The sequence below is a fragment of the Penaeus vannamei genome, chromosome 30 (assembly GCF_042767895.1).
Source record: "Penaeus vannamei isolate JL-2024 chromosome 30, ASM4276789v1, whole genome shotgun sequence".
Lineage (NCBI taxonomy): Eukaryota > Metazoa > Arthropoda > Malacostraca > Decapoda > Penaeidae > Penaeus > Penaeus vannamei.
The window spans coordinates 6,347,916-6,355,415 of NC_091578.1; the positions used below are offsets into that span (position 1 = coordinate 6,347,916).

The 7,500-nt window shown below is 48.4% G+C and overlaps 1 protein-coding gene across 1 annotated transcript in view; it reads left to right on the plus strand.

Moving 5' to 3' along the window:
- The window catches only part of Mtmr6 (Myotubularin related protein 6), a gene marked incomplete in the record, with an annotated part of 402,582 nt that overhangs the window by 355,405 nt on the left and 39,677 nt on the right, over nucleotides 1-7,500 (plus strand).

Sequence of the window (7,500 nt, forward strand, 5' to 3'; positions counted from 1 at the left end):
GTATGTGTTTTTTTTATGTGTTTGTGTGTGTATGTGTGCGTGCGTATGTATGTGTGCGTATATATGTGTGTCTTTGTGCGCGCGCGCGTGTAAATATAGAAAGATCCCGAAGTCGCGCCCCCTCAAAGCCCCAAACAGGTTCCTCGCTCACGCCCACAGCCCCCCCCCCTCCCCCGCGCCCTTCCTCTGCCGGGGAGGCTTCGTCGTCGGAGAGGGAATCCCGAGGTAATAGCGAGGGGAGCTTTGTCCTTGCGTAACACCACTGGAAGGGCGTGGGTGGGGTGAGGGGAGAGGTAGGGGAGGGGAAGGGAGGGATGGGGAGGGGAGAGGGAAGTGTGAGGTAGGGGAGTGGAGGTGGGGGATGGCGAGGGAAGGGTGGTGTGAGGTAGGGGAGGGGAGAAGGAGGGGGAGAAAGGATAGGGAAGGTGATCGGGCAGAGGGAAGGGGTGGAGAGAAAGGTGATGGTGGGGGAGAAGGAGGAAGGGAGAAAGGAAGAGGGAGGGAAAAGAACGAGAGGGAAGGAGATGCAACAAGGATTGGAAGAAAAGGGAGGGATTTTTACAAGCTTTATACATAAAAGAGGGAAGGATTGAAGGAAATGGGAAAAGGAGCGAAAGAAAGAAGAAAGTAGGAGGAGAAGGAGGAAACGAAGGAAGGAAAAAGGGAGAGAAGAAGGAAGTAAGTAGGAAGAGAAGTAGGAAACAAAGGAAGGAAGTAGGGAGAGAAAGAGCAAACGAAGGAAGGAAAAAGGGCGAGAAGGAGGAAACGAAGGAAGGAAAAAGGGCGAGAAGGAGGAAACGAAGGAAGGAAAAAGGGCGAGAAGGAGGAAAAACAAGAAGGAAGGAAGTAGGGAGAGGAGGAAACGAAGGAAGTCGGGAAAAAAAGGAGGAAACAAAGGAAGGAACTAGGAAGAGAGGGAGGAAACGAAGGAAGCACGGGAGAGACAGAGAAAGGAAAGCAATTGCCTGCCGCGTCTTCCGTCTTCCTCAACGCCACGAAGCCGCGAAGAACCATTCCTTTCCGGCGGAGTCTAAATTCCAGAGATTCCCATTCCTGCGTTCCGGGTTCCGACGCGGACGGGCCTTAATTCGTTCATCATCGCAGACGTCGACCTCGCGGAAGGCCTGAAAATGTATTCGTTTCTAGCTGTGTTGCCGACGCGTGAAATCTGATGCTTTAATTGCTCACGGGGTTTGCGGTGGTCTGACTCTCTCTCTCTCTCTTTCTCTTTCTCTCTATCTTTCTTTCTCTTTCTCTTTCTCTTTCTTTCTATTTCTCTTTCTCTCTCTTTCTTTCTCTCTCTCTTTCTCTTTCTTTCTTTCTCTTTCTTTCTTTCTTTCTCTCTCTCTCTCTCTCTCTTTCTCTCTCTCTCTCTCTCTCTCTCTCTCTCTCTCTCTCTCTCTCTCTCTCTCTCTCTCTCTCTCTCTCTCTCTCTCTCTCTCTCTCTCTCTCTCTCTATCTCTCACTCTCTCTTCCTTTCTCTCCCCTCCCCCTCCCCCTCTCTCTCATTTTCTCTCTTTCTCCTCTCTCTTTCCCTGTCGCTCACAGTCTCTCTTCACAAAGCTCAAAATCTGGACCTGATCATAACTTCGAATGCTGCTTTTGCCTTCAAATTCCGAAATTTATGGCCGTGTAAACCCAGAGTTGGATGTCGTTTCAGATTCTAAATTTGACTGTTTTTTCAGGATTCGAAATTTGACTTGTTTCTGATTTGAAATTTGGCTCTTTTTTTCTCTCTTTCTAAATGTGACCTTTTTTTTATTCGAATACTAAAGCTCTTTGATCGGAGTTCTGTCCAACTTTAAATGCTAAAGTAATACTAAAAGAATATATGTATAACCTTAAATTCTTAGAAGTGTATCCGATCTCAAAACTATCTAACGAGTTTGGAAAAAAAAAAGTTTCCTTCAACATTAGAATGAAAATGAGCTCAATTGGAGAGTAAATCTGTGAATAGGAAAGAAAAGCACTTACCAGCAAAAACAAGAAGAGAAAATATATATATTAAAATAGATAAAAAGTTTACTAAGTAGGTAAATAAAAAGAAATAAAAGTGCTAAATAAAGAAGTTGAAATATATCAAATCGGTTTGAATATAACTGAAAATATCTGAGAATAGAAAAAAACAATCTAGCGAAAAAATCTAAGTAAAACAATATAAGGGACCTAAATTCACGATGTAAAACCAGATAAAAAAAATGGCCAAACCTGAAAATTGGGATAAAGTATCCAGCCTAAAAAACGCTAGATTAAAGAAATTAAAAATATCTAACCAGCTTATGAATAAAAGAAAACTCGACCCAAACTTGAGACGAAAAAAATCTTAGTCTCAAGAAAGAAGAAAAACAAAACAATCAAATTATAAACAGACCCTCCCACGCTGCCTTCAGAGGTCGGGGTTCCACGCGCACACGTACACGCACGCACGCACACGCCCACGCACGCACGCACACGCCCACGCACGCACGCACACGCCCACGCACGCACGCACACGCACGCACGCACACGCACGCACGCACGCGCACGCACGCACGCACGCACACGCACACGCACACGCACACGCACACGCATACGCACACGCACACGCACACGCACACACACACTCACACACACTCACACACACTCATACACACACACCTCTCGTACCGTAACTGGCAAGAAGACCAACAGAAAGCAAGTAAATTAAATGCATGTCGCAGGAGGCGGGGCGTGGCGAACGGTTCCCCGGCTGCGTCTTAAGGCTTGGGGAGGAGGGTGGGGTTGGAGGGAAAGGAGGGAAGTAGGACGGGAGGGAGGGGTAGGAGGGAGGGAAGGAGGGGTGGAAAAGAAGGAGGGGTGAGAGGGAGGAAAGGAGGGGTGAGAGGGAGGGAATTTGGAAGGAGGAGGTAAGGAGGGGTGAGAGGGGAGTTTGGAGGGAAGGTGGGGGTAGAAAGGAGAGAATTTTAGAGGGATGAAAGGGAGGTTAGAGGGTGGGAACGAGGGGTTAGAAAGAAGTGGAAGTTTGTAGGGAAGGGGGGGGATGTGGAGGAAATCGGGAGATAAACGGGAGGTAAATGGGGGAAGTGTGGAAGTGAGGAGGCAGAGAAGGAGAGAGGAGAAGAAAAGGAGAGTGAAGGAAAGAGGAAGAGAAAGGTAGAGGAGAGGGAAAGGGGAGCGAATTGATGGTAGAGAAAAGAGGGAAGGGAGGGATGAGGATGGAGAGGGTGAGAAGGAGGGAATTTAGAAGGAAGGGGAAGGGAGTGATAAGGTAAAGAAAGGGAGATGGGAGGAGGAAAAAAAGAGAGTTGAAAAGATGAGGAGGGAAGGGAATAGGATAGGATAGCGATTGCAACATGTCCGAATGATATCCATGTCCTTCAAATAATAATCATAACTTGTCAACAACCAACAACCTATCAAGTGCATCATCGCCTCGCAAAAAAAATAATGACAAGGATAATAGATGAAATAAATAAATAAATAATTAGACAAACAAACAAAAGTGAATGCGGCTAACGGCGTCTAAAATGTTGCATAGTGTTTTCAGTACCTCATGATGTAGGCTCCACATACCGCGCTGTTAACAATGGAATGAAAAAGTAGCTTTCATTATTTTTTTTTCCTCCTTTTACAAAGCTCGTTAGAGAGAAGTATGTGCATCGATCTCCTGCATGTGGGTATGTGGGGGTGCGAGTATGTTGCGTGTAAGCCGTGCGTGTGATTATGACGACGACCGCGCCGACGGGGCTGGGGACTTAACGAGACATCCCAACCGCCCCGGAGAGAGACACAGGGGGCGGAGAGGGAGAGGGAGAGGGAGAGGGAGAGGGAGAGGGAGAGGGAGAGGGAGAGGGAGAGGGAGAGGGAGTGAAGGAAAGTGAGAGGAAAGGAGTCGGGTATAAATTGGACCAAGAACGAGGAGAGAGAGAGGGAAGAGAGAGAGAGGGAGAAGGAGAGGGAGAGGGAGAAGGAGAGGGAGAGGGAGAAGGAGAGGAGAGGGAGAGAGAGAGGAGGGGAGAGAGAGAGGGGAGAGAGAGGGGGGAGAGAGAGGGGAGAGAGAGAGGGGAGAGAGAGAGGGAGAGAGAGAGGGGAGAGAGAGAGGGGGAGAGGAGGGAGAGAGGGAGAAGGAGAGGGAGAGAGGGGACTAGAGAAGGAGCGGAGAGGGCGAGAAAGAAAGAGAAAGAGAAAGAGAAAAAGAGAAAGAGAAAGAGAAAGAGAAAGATGAGAAGAGAAAGGAGAAAGAGAAAGAGAAAGAGAGAGAGAGAGAGAGAAAGAGCAGAGACGAGAGAGAGAGAGAGAGAGAGAGAGAGAGAGAAAGAGAGAGAGAAAGAGAGAGAGGGGGAGAGAGAGGGGGGGGGAGCGGGGAGGCCGACGGTCAGGTGCCAGGCGAAGATTAGGTGCGCGCTCGGTATTCTGCGGCAGTGCGACCCCGTGCGGTCTGGGGTCGAGTTGTGTCCGTGGATAGCGGGGGGGGGGGGATAGGGGAAGGGATAGGGGGAAGGAGGGGGTAGGGGAAGGGATAGGGGGAAGGAGGGGGTAGGGGAAGGGATAGGGGGAAGGAGGGGCAGGGGGAAGGGATAGGGGGAAGGAGGGGGGGGTAGGGGGAAGGGATAGGAGGAAGGAGGGGGTAGGGGGAAGGGGATAGGAGGAAGGAGGGGGTATTAAGGGTGTGGAAAAGGACGCAGGTAGGGATTTGTTTTTGGGGGGAGAGGAGGAAGAGCAGGGATAGGGGGGGAGGGATGTTTCTAGTATTTTTTTTGCAGGGGGGTGGGTAGGAAGGGGGGGAGGGGATGTCTGTGGGAGGAGGGGAAGCGGGAGGGGAGGGATGTCTGTAGGATGGAAGCGGAAAGAAGGGATGGGGGGAGAGGTGAAAGGGTGTAGGAGAGGATAGGGATGTTTGTGTTGCTGCGGTAAAGGGCTGGTAGAGAAGAATTTAGGGTGAGAACGAGAAAATGTGTTTAGGCGACGTGGGAAAGTGAAAGAAAATTTGTTGGAGGGGAGGGAGGGGGAGGGGAATGGTAGGTGAGAGGGAAAGGAAAGGTTGGGGGGAAAAGGGAATAGGGAATGGAGGTACGGGAGAGAGAGAGGGGGGATAAGGGAAGTGGAAGGTTGAGGGAGGTAGATGTGAGGGAGAGGGCATTAGGGAGGGGAGATGAGGGAGATTGTGTTGGGGAAGAGGGGGTTAGGGAAGGATGAGTTGGGGGAGAGGGGAATTAGGAAAGGGGAAATTGAGGGAGATTGTGTTGGGGGGGAGGGAAGGAGTTAGGGAGGGGGAGAGGGATTAAAAAGAGGAAATGGGAAATTGAGGGAGATCGTGTTGGGGAAGAGGTGGTTATGGAGGATAGGGGAATTAGGAAAGGGGGATAGATTGAGGGAGATCGTGTTGGGGAAAAGGGGGTTAGGGAAGGGAGAGTTGAGGGAGAGGGGCTAGGGAAGGGAGAGTTGGGGGAGAGGGGGCTAGGGAAGGTAGAGTTGGGGGGGAGGGGGCTAGTGAAGGGAGAGTTGGGGGAGAGGGGGCTAGGGAAGGGAGAGTTGGGGGAGAGGGGGCTAGCGAAGGGAGAGTTGGGGGAGAGGGGGCTAGGGAAGGGAGAGTTGGGGGAAAGGGGGCTAGGGGAGTGGGGGTGAAGTCGTGCCGGAATCCAGGCGAGCGGAATGGATAGCGACGATGTGTCACGGGGATGCGGGGCCTTATCCAACGGCCATTATCCATCATGGCGAAGGATTTTGTGCTTAGGTGTGTTCTCGTTTTAGTGTTGTTTTCGTGGCTGTTTGTTTTCCATGTCACTTTGTGTTTTATTTTCTCCTTCATCCCTTCGTGGAGCACCGGAATTCTTTGAGTATCTCCCCCTCCAAGAAAAAGGTCTTTGAGTCACTTTCTTCGTGTATTTTCGTTTTTTTTCCCCATTGCCGTTATCTGGCCGACAGTTTATTTCTTCCCGAGGTAAGATAAGGCGAGGCGGGAAATAATGGACACATAAAAACGGAAGGGAAAGAAACGCAAAGGACACAATTTTTTTCCCATTTTAGACAAGACACGAGGGGGGGGAGAGATAGAGAGATAGAGAGATAGAGAGATAGAGAGATAGAGAGATAGAGAGATAGAGAGATAGAGAGATAGAGAGATAGAGAGATAGAGAGATAGAGAGATAGAGAGAGAGAGAGAGAGAGAGAGAGACCGAGAGACCGAGAGAGCGAGAGAGCGAGCGAGCGAGCGTAATGTGATCATTGAATATAAGAATTAAGGAGAAAGAACAACAAGGAAAACGAAGATAAAAACCTAAAGAGACGCAAGATAAAATTACGAAAGGAAGTTAGTCGCAGATATATCAAACGAGAAGGAAACAAATGATAAATAACACGAAGGATAAGAGAAATAGCGCTCCAAAGAGAACAAAAAGGAAAACGTAAGAGAGATGATGGTCCAGAGATAAGAGAGACAGCGTCCCAGAGAGACCAAACTAGGAGAGATAACGGTCCAAAGAGAAAAAAAAAGGAGAAATAGCGCTCCAAAGAAAGAAAACGTATTAAAGATAACGGTCCAAAAGATAAGAGACAGCGTCCCAGAAAAAAAAAAAATAGGAGAGATGACGGTCCAAAGAGAAAAGAAGAGGAAGGAGAGATAGCGTCCCCCCAAAAAGGAAAATATAAAATAGGTAACAACCCAAAGCCACAAGAATAAGAGAGAGCGCCCCAAGGGATAAATAAGGATGCCGCGATGACAATACCGATGGCGCCCCTACATAGACACCCGGGGGATTCACTGTTCGCTCGACGGCGGCGCGGGGTGGGCGGGGTGGGCGGGGTGGGCGGCGTCCTCTCGTAAAGCGGTGTGAACGGGCGTGCAGTTTCTTATGCTGGTGGTGTTGTTGGTGTAATTGTTCTTGTTGTTTTTGTTTTATTCGCTGTGTAAGTCTTGTTGTTGTTCCTGTTAGTGGCGGTGTATGTGCATGTGTGTATTTTTATTTATTAGATGCACATGCAGACATGAAAACTTACATATGCTTATAGGTATTGATTCACGTATCCATGAATGTATGTATGTATATGAAATATATCGCATATACATAGAGTTTTCTTTTGTAGACCCGTTTGGTAGCTGGAACGTTGGCTGTCAACATTTTCCTTCTGTAACCATTGTTATTATATTGGCTGTTCGTTACTCACTGGATTTATTCAGGGGAGCTCACGCACGCCCCGTGAAACATGTGTACATTCTCACGCAATGGCTTCACGCGCGCTGACTCAACTCGAAGAGGAATGCATACAAGCAAACGCACGCACATACTCCTGCCCCGTCTGTATAACGTTCTGTTGTAAGGAAAGCTTTGTACAATACTTGGATCAAATAGACAGGTTTAGCATGAGTCTCACCTCTCTCTGTCTCTTTCTGTGTGTGTGTCTCTCTCTGTCTATCTATCCATCTATCTATCTATCTTTATATATATATATATATATATATATATATATATATATATATGTATATATATATAAAGTGTGTGTGTGTGTGTGTGTGTGTGTGTG